We start from the raw sequence: 12,835 nt of genomic DNA, 5'->3' as shown, positions 1-12,835 counted from the left end.
CTAAATGTCTCCCACATCTCCTGCCGTGCAACTCCGCCACGTGATGGCCATTGGATCTTGCACCCCCAGATCCTACAACCCTGGCGCATATCGCACCCACTCATCTCCCAACCTTTACTGGCTTGAGAGCACACAATATGGGTGGTATTTCTTGGGCCCCCTTGGGTTACGTGGCGACACCATGTTAAGTTGTGTGCTCTCGGGAAAAAACCAATCATCGCTCAAAAACGGTGCAATGGCCCCAAAAACCACTTCCTTGCTGAAAGAAAAAAACCATTCACTGTTCACTAAAACTTTTCCGCGCCAAATTTACAACTGTTCCCAGTTAAAAGCCCGCAGACCCTCATTTTCACCCTTTTTCACTTGTTTACTTTGCAAAAGTATTCTAAGCTTTCTTGTGCCCCTTGAGCTTCTGCAACCAATTTTGACCAATGATTGCCTCTTGAAAATGCTCTGGAAGCCCGGTTGAGCCCCCCAGCGCATGACCAAAGCCACAGAACCCTCTACAGCTGCCACCAAAACCAACTTGCAGTCTGAACCTCAAACTCCAGGTATTTGACAACAAACCACAAACAACCCTCTCAAATTCAATAGTATACACTAAATTCAAACATTAAAGTAATTGAATTTAATAAATTTCCATTGAATTGAGAATATTTCCCCTCAAATACCAAAACCCCTATCCTACAAAATTTCCATTACCTTATCCCTGTACCAGAGTTGTTAAGACTTCATGTCCACAAGCTATATAAGCCCAATTCCCATATTTTATCACAAATATGGCTGCTTAGACTTCTTTGGATGTCAGACCGCTCTCAACCCCTCACCTAGACACTGACCATTTGGGCTTGATAGATAGGGATTTCCAAATTAAAGACATAGCTACTCTAGGCCACCTTCTAAGAATCCACTGCTGGAGTAAGGATAGGTTCCTAAACCATGTTGATGACATCAACCTTTGGGAATCCAATTTTCCCAAGTATACATTCCCAAAAGTTCACCCATTCCCAGACATTGTACATTTTTGTCATGCCTATTATGTTCCAAGCCAAAGGGCTATTGAGGCACCAAACCATGAGTTATTATTCACCATTACTGTTGAATCCATCAACTAGATGTTGCAAATCTAGCCTAGTCCTAATATAACTCCTTTGTCCATTGGAAACCAGTTGGACCTATGCATCACACTAGACCCTATCAAAATCAAACAAATTTTCTAAAATTTCATCATTGAGGAATGGCATACTACTACAGACATTCCACCCTATGATTCCACTATTTTTTCAGAGACTAGCAGAAGAATAATCATCATGCTCTCATGCATCCTAGGATACACATCAGATGAGCATATGTTTGATGTCATCATTGCCTTCTTTTCCATTTTCACTCCAGACAAGCCTCCTAGTATTATGTATGATTATGCCTAGTTCATTGAACATAGAATGCATGAACAATTCACTAGATTTCCTACTAAAAGAGTTTTCAAATACTCTTTAGTCTTGTTTCATATGTTCTTGTATTACCAGACAGATAAGTTCTCTTTGAGGATCCAGAAATTGGACACCAAGGAAAAGGAGAGATCAGTCATCTACTGGACACCCTTGATCCACAAGTTTTCCACATAATTCACCTACAAAGACTTCATTAACTCTTTTGTGTACCTAGTCATGAACATGTTGACTTCTAAGACTTGACATAGAATCAGCCTAGAAATCAAGAGAGTATTGCAATTGGACAAGAACAATAAGGTGGGAGATTGGTACTTGTACCAAAACCACACTGAGATCATGATTTATGGTTGTGAGGTAGCCCCCTATAAGTTGGCCAAATACCTCCCTATGAGGATATTTTCTCTTGAGTACTTCAGGAAAATCATCAGCTCTAATGATATTCACATCCTAGCTTGTAGGAGGAAAACCAAATTCAAAGTGAAGAACCAGATGAGCCCATTTATTTGCAACAACAGAGAGGCTGGACCAGAGGCCAACGGGTTACTTCAACTAATGAAATTTAGAAATAGTTTCATCTGGCACTATGACCCTCATGGGGTCATAAACAAGCTCAGACTCAGGGTCAAGTTGGGAGAATACATCCACCACCCAAGACCTGACATTGAACAAGTTTCTAACCAGGATGAGTGGGTGGAGAACACCTTTATTGACATGGACAACACTTTTGTGGATGTAGAGAACACACTTATTGATTTGGAAAGACAATTTGATCACAACTCTTTCCTGTAGGTTCTAGAACAAGGAGGGCCAATGAAAATTCCTCCTGTCATACAAACTCCACTAAATGAGGAGAAGAATCCTAAGAGGAGTAGGGATGAGGCATCTAGCTCTGCCATGGAGACTACTAATGAGTTGGTTGAGCCAAGAAAGAGGCCCAAGTTGAATCCTGTCTTTGAATAGGAGGATAACATTGCATCAGAAGAAATAATTGACACTGAGGCAATGGGACAGAAAGGTAAAGAAGCAACTGCATCAGAGGAAACACAATAGCCATCAACCTCCAACACACAGATGGTAGAGAGACAAAAGAGTATGGAGGTTTCTTCCTATGTCAGGCCAGCTGACAAGGAAAAGGACATCAAAGATAGATTTAAAGAAATAAAGATGAGGAATGAGAAACTGAAGGCAGAGACATATGCCAAGTACCTCAAGCTTACACCACCAAACCAGACCAGACTGATGTCAGCCTTTGACATCAAAAAAGGAAAACCGTAGGTCTCATTTTTGCAGCCCAGTGTACACCAACCGAATACCTCAATAGACTACAGGAAGACTAATTTTGAGGTCTTGGCCAGGGATGTTCATCCCATTGATCAGATAGAGTTTCACAAGTAGGCTAGAGAAATGATGTACTCCACCCTCACAGCAAAGGCCATGGCTGCTTACAAGCTGCAGGATTCATTAGATAGTGTAACAACTGAGTACAAATTGGAGAGAGTCTCTTCAGAGGCTAAAGACACTAGGATAAATTCCTTGGAGGACTTGGTTATTGAACTGGACTAGGACCCAAGCGATGTTAAGGCCACAGAGAAACTGATAAAAAAGGAGAATTAGGACATAGTAGCCCTCAAGAAACAACTCAAGTTGCTTCATTTGCAGCACCCATAGACAAAGGAAGTCCTAGAAAGCCAGACCAATCATGAGGAAATGATGGACTTGGTGTTGCAACTAAATGACTAGTTAAAGGAGATGGAGAAGGAGCTGGATAGCTTGATTCAACTTAAACAAGCTAGTATTGATAATGATCCTGCAATGTCATTCCAACAGTGACCACAACTATACCTTCTACTTTGGTAGTAGCATTGGCTCCCACTGCTCCAATGGCCACTGCACTTTCAACATCTTCACTGACTACATTAGCAACAGGATCAACAACAACATCCTCAACAAGTGATGAAGCAAACAGGGTGGTCAAAGCAATGGAAGAAATGTCCCTTCAGATCAATGAGATGAACAAACTGAAGGAGAAAGTCACCAGCCTAGAAACAGATTACAGACTTGCCCAGATCATGCATAAAGAAGAGCAGCAAAAGGCTACAAGGATGAATGAAAGAATAAAAAGCATGGAGAAAGAATTGACATTGAGTGAGCCTATAGGTAAGGCTAAAGACCAACGATGGGCCAATATCATTGACTTTGCCAATGATATTTGGCCATCCATCCAGGTCATTTTTGAACAAATTGATATAATAGAGCAAGCTACAGAAGCCATTGAAAGGGTTAAAACAGAACTTGGACATATGTCAAAGGAAGCAACAAGAATCATCCACTTCCTCAACTCCAAGAATAAGTATGAACTGTAAGAACTGGAGATACCTGATAGAACACGTGCAATTTTGGAAGTCAGAAAAGTCCTCACTAAGAGGAATTTGATGTTGAATTTAGAAGATAGGTGTCAAAACATGCAACTAGCCATTGACAGGTTCATGGCTAAGTTCGAACTTTTGAAGGAAAAGCAATTACCTAATCCCTTAGTAATAAATGATAAGTTAATGACACATGAGGTCTATAATAAGAAGATCAGGGAAGTGGCGAGAGAACAAGTAATCACTTCATCTATGAAGGGATTACCAATAGGGAAAGTGTTGTATCAAACTTTTGAAAACTTGTTTTACCTCCAGCATGAGGTAAAATACTTGTTTATTAATAATCCTAATTTTGCCAAATATACAAAGGTAGATGAAATATACAGAAATATGCTCAATATCCAATTACTAGATGAGGAAATATGGGAAAAACTAAATGATTTACTGTAGTAAATACACAGTAAAAATATAAATGTACAATAAAAAGTGAAACAAGACAGTGAAAGGATATTGACATATTAGCAAGGCTAGAGTGTATCAGATGAAAGAATATCAGATGAAAGGTTAAAGTAAAACATAGCATCTAGTATGAAGACCAAATAACCAAGCAGCATAAAGGGCAAAATATCAAAGAGCAAAGCCAACAGAACCTTAATAATAGTGACAACAAGCAGCAGTTCAATAGTTGTCTCTATCTTCTTGCATGAAGATATTTCTTTTTCCTAGATTAGTTCTCAATGCAGTTTTGAGATATTTTTGTAATTCCTTTTGTATAATTACTTCATAATTCAAAGTATTAGGTGTGGATTATTTTACATTTGTAGATTTATTTTGATCTTAAAACCTAAGGTGATTGTACCATTTTCAAGTCATTAGATTGGAGCAAGTAATAAAAGCATTTCGCTACAGGATTCATGAGATGAGCCATTTGTAGTGAAGTATCTTCTTTGTGTTATTTTTTTATCTTCTTATGTGCATCATAATCTTAAATGCGTTCTAAATTTTAATGAATTAGTTGGAGATATCACTCAGAATTTGTTTAAGTACACTCTGTTTTGGACAGTTAATCATTTACATGTTTTCATCTGATACTCGATTTGAGAACCCTTAATTTCTATCCCATCCTAGTTTACTTCTTTCATTCCTTCCAGAGTCTAGCCTAGTGAACCTTTAATTTCTCCCTGGATCTGATTTGAAACCATTTCACCATTTAGCCTTTGAGATCTGTAGGAACTCTTCTATCTTGCCCCATAGACACTGTTTTTATAACTGAATCTTGTCTTGTTTGTTTGAAATTTGACTCCATAGCCCAATGGAAAAATCCAAACCTCTGTTCATCTAAGTAAAGTGATCCCACCACCCAATTTCAAAATAAAACCCAAGTGCAACCAATAACTAGCCTAAAATCATATTAACTAAAACAAAGTTAAATTATAAAGAGAGAGCCCTCTCTGAGCATCAGGAAGGCTAGGCCCTGATCTCCAAAAGTGGTTTGTGGTTACCTTTGACTTTTCTTTCTTCATTAACTTAAAAATAAATATCAGGGTGATAACAACACCAATCCACACTTCAACGCCTTACTTAGTTCACAAATATCATCCCTAAAACATACTTCATCTCACTGTTGCTACAAGTACACACTACTTCAAAAAAAATTGCACTAGACAATTCATGCAACTTGCACACAATCCTCCACACACACACCCACTCAACACACAAAAGACTCAACAAAACTACCAATGAGTTATCTCCAATAAACAGATGAACTAATATTCTCAACTCAATAATTACTTAGCAGTATTGAGCTCTACAAGTCTATTCATATGCTTGATTCGATCATGATTCAATTGACTGACTCTATCAAACCACTAATTCAACTTTCCTTTTGATCTTTTAAACTTTAATTAACTTATGGAAGTCCCATGAACTTTTCCTTTCGTAAATCGAAAAGTTTCAAACAAGATGTCACCACAACATAAAAATTAGTTGACGAGCATGAGAAATCTAGAGAAAAACTCGTGCAAATACTTGGTTGCAATCTTGATACTTGCTCCATGTGGTTGACACATCACATTCACTCCCATAGGCCTATATGCGAGTGATTAGATATTTTCATCCACTCCCATAGGCTTGGCTCCATGTGACTAGGGCTAAGGATGAAGAAAAACACTGCAAGTTCAATCTGTAACCTCTATCAGCTGATAGATCACCATATTAAACATGTAAAAACTCCTCCAAGCATTCGTGACAAGTCTAAAACTGATGACATAGGTCAAGAACCTCTGCAACAAGTTAGTGTTGTGCAAGGCCTAGTCTTCCTACCTTAAGACCAAGACCAACACCTCCAACAGCTCAAACAACATCCACAAAATCTCTAAGAACCTCTTGCACCTATAGAAGCAAATCCAACTATTGCAACATCAACATCAAGTGATCCAACTTCCTACAACACTAATAGAGGCACCTCCAACACAAGTTTCCACAACTAAACACATGTAAAACCATATCCAATGTCTCCAAGACATATAGAGATATATGCAACACCTAAAGCAACACTCCAACCACCTGCAATAGCAACATCACAAACCAACAACAACATGCCAACCTCAATCCAATCATTGCATGTGAAATCCATCTCTACTCAGTAGCTACAACCTCATCTCCGCTAAGTCTAGTCATAATTATGTTGACATCAATTCTAACTAACAATACCATCAAGTTTAACACTTTAATAACAAAACACTCATCACACATAATGAGGTAGACATAGGCATATGTTGAACAACACTAAGGCCCTATCGACATCAATGGAAACACTACAATGCCAACGAACTTTGCCTTTAGCATTGATGTCAATATCAATCCAACATGTTAGGTTAAAATAAAGTCTTAACTCTGAAGATGATCTCTATCCATCCAAATTATCTCCCCCTTTGACATAAATGGAAAAGGGCCATACAAACTCTAAACTATGATGCCAAATAATGTGTCGGATGAGAGAAATGCTCCCCCTAACACGATGTTCAACTTTCAATCATATCTTTGCCACTTCCATGCCATCTCTGAAACTTAACATTCTCCCCCTAAGCATGTAATGGATCTACAATCATACACTCAGCGAGCTACGATAAGCTTCCTTGCCTAGTGTCACATACTACTCCTCATGACCATGACTCCAACTGACTTTGGAAAAGATATAAAATGAAGTACAATACATATAATGCTTCATGCAGCAAATACATGGTTGTTAGAAATACATAGGACTGATATATGAATCCTCTATAAACTCTTCTATCACCAACCATGACTCTATCGACCCAAGTTTACATCATGCACCCAATGAAGTGGGGATAATTCAATGATATTCAAAATACTACATGACCTCATGTTGGGAGTGAGATCCCCCAAGGGAAGTTTTGGGGCTAAAAGCCCATGTTTTAGTCAATTTTTTGTAATATTATTGTAAAGACTCCACATTTTAAGATTGCGGAGCACGAAGGTATTATATGTCATAAAGGGTAGTCTACCCTTGTTTTTTTGAAGTAAAGTCGGGTGTAAGAGATCTACTCATGGTCTGTGGACCATGGGATTGTATAAAAAGAGCTAAGCTCTAAGTAGTTAATAGCATAGCACGAGGAAGAGAGTCATACCTTTAGAGAAAGAAGTCTAAGTCTTGGGTGGTAGCGTAGCGTAGGTAGAGGCTCTATAGCTGAGTGCACAGAGGCCTAGGGTAGAAGTCCGCAATTGAGTGCGCGGACCCCTGCAGTTGTGTGCATAAGGTGAACAGAGTCTGTAATACTTCGAAGATATTAATAAAAGGAGTTATTCTGCAATTTTTGGGTATTTATCCTATTGATGGGTTTGGATATTTTGGGTATGAGGTTCCTTTATTATGCTTATATGATGCGTGAATGAATCAATTACATTGAATAATTGAATGCAATCATGAATCTCTACTTACGTGGTGATAACTTTAAGTATTTGACGAGATAAGAAAATCACTTAGGATAATCAAGGAATTTGCGTAACACACTGCTATAATAGTGCGAAAGTACCTGAGCCATAGGTTAGAGTTGCATGAAGGTCGATCATGTACTTTGACGAAGGTATTGGAAGCCGAAACAGAGGGTTTGTCTTACAAGCCCTAGAACAAGATCGCCTGTGTGAAGGCATGGATAGAAGAGATCAAATGACATCACAACCATCTCAAGGGTGCTGAAACTTGATTCCAACATCCTCCCATACTACTTTGGGTGATACTTCAGTCTGCACTCTGTGGGTTGATGCCGAAAGGGCGAGTATTGTAGGGATTTGTTTGGCTATATAATGTTGAACCTGGGTCAGGCCCCCTCAAGCCAACAAATGGTTCCGTTGTCGAGACCAGAATTCGAATAAGAAATGTGTGATGTTGTATCACTTGAATCCAACTAAGAAGGATATTGGAGACTAGTTCAATAGAAAGATCCACAAATTCGCAGCAGAGGAGAACAGAAAACCACGACTGACAAAAGAAGAGTGGTTGGACCGATACCTGTATATAGAGATCCATGAAATATTTTTTTGTTCTTTCCCTATTGAGCTATACTAGTGGATCGCAAAGCTAGCAGATAGCCAAGGAAGGTGGAAACTTGATGGTCTTATTGTGTGCATCCTAGAGCTAGTCAAAAGGTTGGAAGCATCGAAGAAAAGGATGCCCGCACTGTCGATCATTGGCTCGATCACATCATAGGAGGATTTTTGACTGAATTCATGGTCGATATCTCAGTCAGCTATAGCGAGGTGGAATGAAACTTTTTCAAAGGACCACAAGGTAAGTACGTAAAATCTTTGAATACTTGGATTAAAATGATGTTGTGCAAAAAATGGGTTATGCAGCTACCTTGATGTTTGGGACTACACAAAGTGGAAAAATTTACAGAAACGAAGGAAATAAGGGTCCGGAGTATAGTCCCTTGATTTCACCTCCGCGAAGGGATGAAGAAGGGATAGCGAAGGTTTCCCCATGAAGTGCTACTCAGTTAATAAGACAAGGATTCATGTGAATACCACCTCCAACTTCACCACCATTGCCTCCAACTTCACTTGTACCACCTCCACCTCCATTGCGGTTAAATATGGAAAATATAGTGAAGTTGCCTTTGTTCAAGGCTTGGGAAATGAGGACCCAGACCAATTCTGGTTTATTGTGAAGGATGTATGGGAAGCTCAAGGTGTTACAGATGATCGTATAAAGAAGGTGGCACTGGTTAGCTCTCTACAAGATCACGCGCTAACCTGGTATATTAAGTACTCTAACGATAACCGGAATGCTAGAGTAGCAAATATCCAAGCAACACTAAATAGGGAATTTAGCAGGCCTAAATCTAAGGCATAGTTGATTATGGGATTCAAAGAGATCTCGATGCAACCAGGTGAGACACCTTGGGAACTAGATCAAAGGCTAAAATGTACAATCCTCGAAGCCAAAATGAATTTGACAGATGGAAAACATCATGAATGGTTTGTGGCTTCGCTACTACCACACTTAAGGAGTGCGTTGTCGCAATAGAATATAACAACTTAGGAAGAGGCCTTGGAGATTTCCATGAGACTACATGAGACTCTTATGACTTGTATGTTAGTATTAATGAAGAGAACTCTTTCTTGGTTTCTTAATTACTTTTTTTATTATTAACGAAGAAGCTATGGAAATTGAGAAGTAGACATTCAATGAACATGTTAAGCTAGATATTAGAATCGATTCAATGAATGATTTCCTTAAATATATGTTAGAGAAATTTCTTCAAAACATCAGGGATATGAAGACAGTTTATAGTTAAGCAATCAACATATAAGCTATCACATATTATGAGCGTCCTTAAGTCTTGGCACATTCATTTTTCTATTTACTAGTATTTAGTTATTGAGATTTTTTAATTATGTTAATGTCACCTAAACTAATTTCTTGATCAAAATTTTGGTTTCCTGCTGTAGTCACCTTTTTCCATATTATGGTTCACAGGAGCCCAATCCCTATCCCAATTTGGATGAATGCATTAGTTTTGGGATTAGGTCGCAGGATTTTGTTGACTACTTTAGATGTTAAATAAAATTATAGGTTCAGTTATATAATCTATTCCATCTGTACATGCCTTCCTTTTACCAAATATCTTTGTTTCAAAGATAAATTATAATTTATTATGCTTACTTAATTTACTTGAAAAAAATTATTTCTCATTATCCCCAAAATGCAGGGGAGGACAGTTAAAAAGAAAATTGTAGAATAACATAGTGAATGGGTTGGTGGGTCAAGCCACTAAGCATTACATATTATGAGCATCCTTAAGTCTTGGAAAATCATTTTTCTACTTACTAGTATTTAGTTTCTAATTATGCTAACATAACCTAAACTAATTTCCTAATCCAAATTTTGATTTTCTATTGTAGTCACCTTTTTCCATATTATGGTTCATAGGAGCCCAATCCCTATCCCAATTTTGATGAATGCATTATTTTTGGGATTAGGTAGGAGGATTTTGTTGTCTACTTTAGATTTCAAATAAAATTATAGGTTCAGTTATATAATCCATTCCATCTATACATGCATTCCTTTACCAAATATCTTTATTTTAGAGATAAATTATAATTTACTATGCTTACTTAATTTACTCGACAACAATTATTTCTCATTATGCCCAAAATGTAGGGGCGGATAGTTAAAAAGAACATTGTAGAATAACATAGTGAATGAGTTGGTGGGCCAAACCACTGAGCATTCTCATTATAGAATAACATAGTGAATGAACTCGTGAATTGAGTTGTTGAGCATTTTGATTAGTGATATAATTGACCTTCACTGTAAATTAGGATTCTTATTGTTTTCATAATATCTTGTATGGATCTGAATTTTGTGGTGTTTCACAAAAATATCAATAAATCATAAGCTTTCAAGGTTATTCTTTTAAACTTTATATTATATCTAATATTCTATTATTAACCACGATGAAACTGAATAGTCGAGAACATTTATATATTTGAGATATATGTTCTGTGTATAGTATATAATTTAATCATAACTATGATGATTGAAATTTGAATCTTAATACAATTCTTGTTATCGTATTTGTGTTACTTAATGTTTAATACCTATTCTTTGAGCTCCTATATTACATCATACATACATCTAGAAAGAATACATAAGAAAAATTTAGTTAATTTTTTTTTGATTTTAGTAGTCTATTTGTGATGTAGTTTGAATAATGTTGAATGTTTTAATGTTCTAAATTTGTGCAAAGTGCATAGGTGCATGAAAGGATTTCATCATGCCTCTCCCATTCCATATTCTATATAAGGAAATTTTCTTATGAACTTTGAAATCAAATTTATATATTGATTTTGGCCAAATTCGATTTCTAGGTATACACTTGCTTGATATTGAATATTTTTTTGTGTTTGTTTTGATTTCATTTAATCATAATTATTTATTACTAGACGATGTACTACAGATTTTATTATTTCAATTTTCTAATAACATGTTTTAATATTAAGAAAAATTAAAGATTCCTCACATTTTTCTATTTTCGATGAACATGTGAATGAGAACAATTACATAGATCTATGAATCTGTGTAGAATGAAAGGGTATATGCAGGAGAACACACTTGAAAAAGGAAATTTATTCCATAGACATGAAATTATTTTAAATTTAAACAAAACATTAGTATCTAATATTTAATGAAGTATATTTTTAATATGTTTGAGAAATAAGTATTGTGTGGGACAATGGGTGTACAACAAATATTTTAATTCATAAGATTCTTCACCTTCATATAAACTCCATATTAAACCATAACTATTAGCTATGTTTAGTGGCTTTGAGTATAGAAATACAGAATAAGAATAATGAAATATTCCTATACATCTCCACACTCCACATAAATTTAAACAATTAAAACATGTAACATTTTTTGAACTTTGTATTGAAAAGAAATACAAAAGTTTGAGGCATGAAAACTTTGAATAGTTTCTTAACTATCGCTAGCATCATGTGTATGCAGAGTCATTTTATTCGATCTTCCTGAATACTAAGTGTCCTTTCACATTTGTGAACTAAGTGCTTATAGTCCAATATTAAATGAAATGTACTCTACCCCTTATGACGAGGTAGCTAGTTTCACTGTGAGAAATATAAAAGTGTGGAGAAAGGTTTCATTGTTGACACTTTGGAAATGAAGTGTTCTAAAATAATTTCAAAAAAAATATTGCCTAGTGTTTATCTCACTTGTATTATTTGAATTTATATAAGATAATGAAATAAATGATTTATGCATTTTTCCATGCATTTCAAAAAAATGTTGTATGCTTTAATCATTTTATTTTTTGTGTAGTGTGGAGGTGCAAGAAAGGTTTTCATTACACTTCTCTCATAGCTCTATATTCAACATTATGAAATCTTCTTTCGCACCTTGAAATGGAATTTACATATTGATTTTGTGCAACTTCGATTTCTGGGTACACACTTGCTTGACATATAATAGTTGGAGCAGGTCCTTTACATAAGCGAGGGAGGGAGGGTGTTCCATTAGTGAGTGATATGATAATGACAATGACACTAACACTATGGCAGGTACTGCTAGTGCATTTTTCTCTTATTTCATCTTAAACTTTTATAAATTTCACAATGCAGGATAATAGGTGCATGGACTCGTGAATCTATGCAGAGTGAAGGATGTGTGGAAGAAAGGATATGTGTGAAGATAAGGGAGTTCAGAGAAGCACTTCTGCATTTGCAGAGTGATTTTATGATAATATGTGAAAACTTGCAGAGGGATTGTACTTTCTTTTTTTATTTGAGATATGAAAAGCAACTAGATATAGTAGATTTGAAGGAGAAAAATCAACTTTTGGAGAGGTAAGGCATTCAAAGGATGAATTACTCCTTTCGAACCAAAAAAAATGCTAAGAATGGTTGCATTGAGAAAGGAACAAAGACTTTGTTTTGCAATGTTTCCATTTCTGCATACATTTTTGCATACCTCCT

This window comes from Pinus tabuliformis, chromosome 5_2, assembly GCF_031772625.1.
Source record: "Pinus tabuliformis cultivar Carrire ecotype Pingquan chromosome 5_2, CPIR1, whole genome shotgun sequence".
Lineage (NCBI taxonomy): Eukaryota > Viridiplantae > Streptophyta > Pinopsida > Pinales > Pinaceae > Pinus > Pinus tabuliformis.
Note: the sequence above shows the minus strand (reverse complement) of the source record.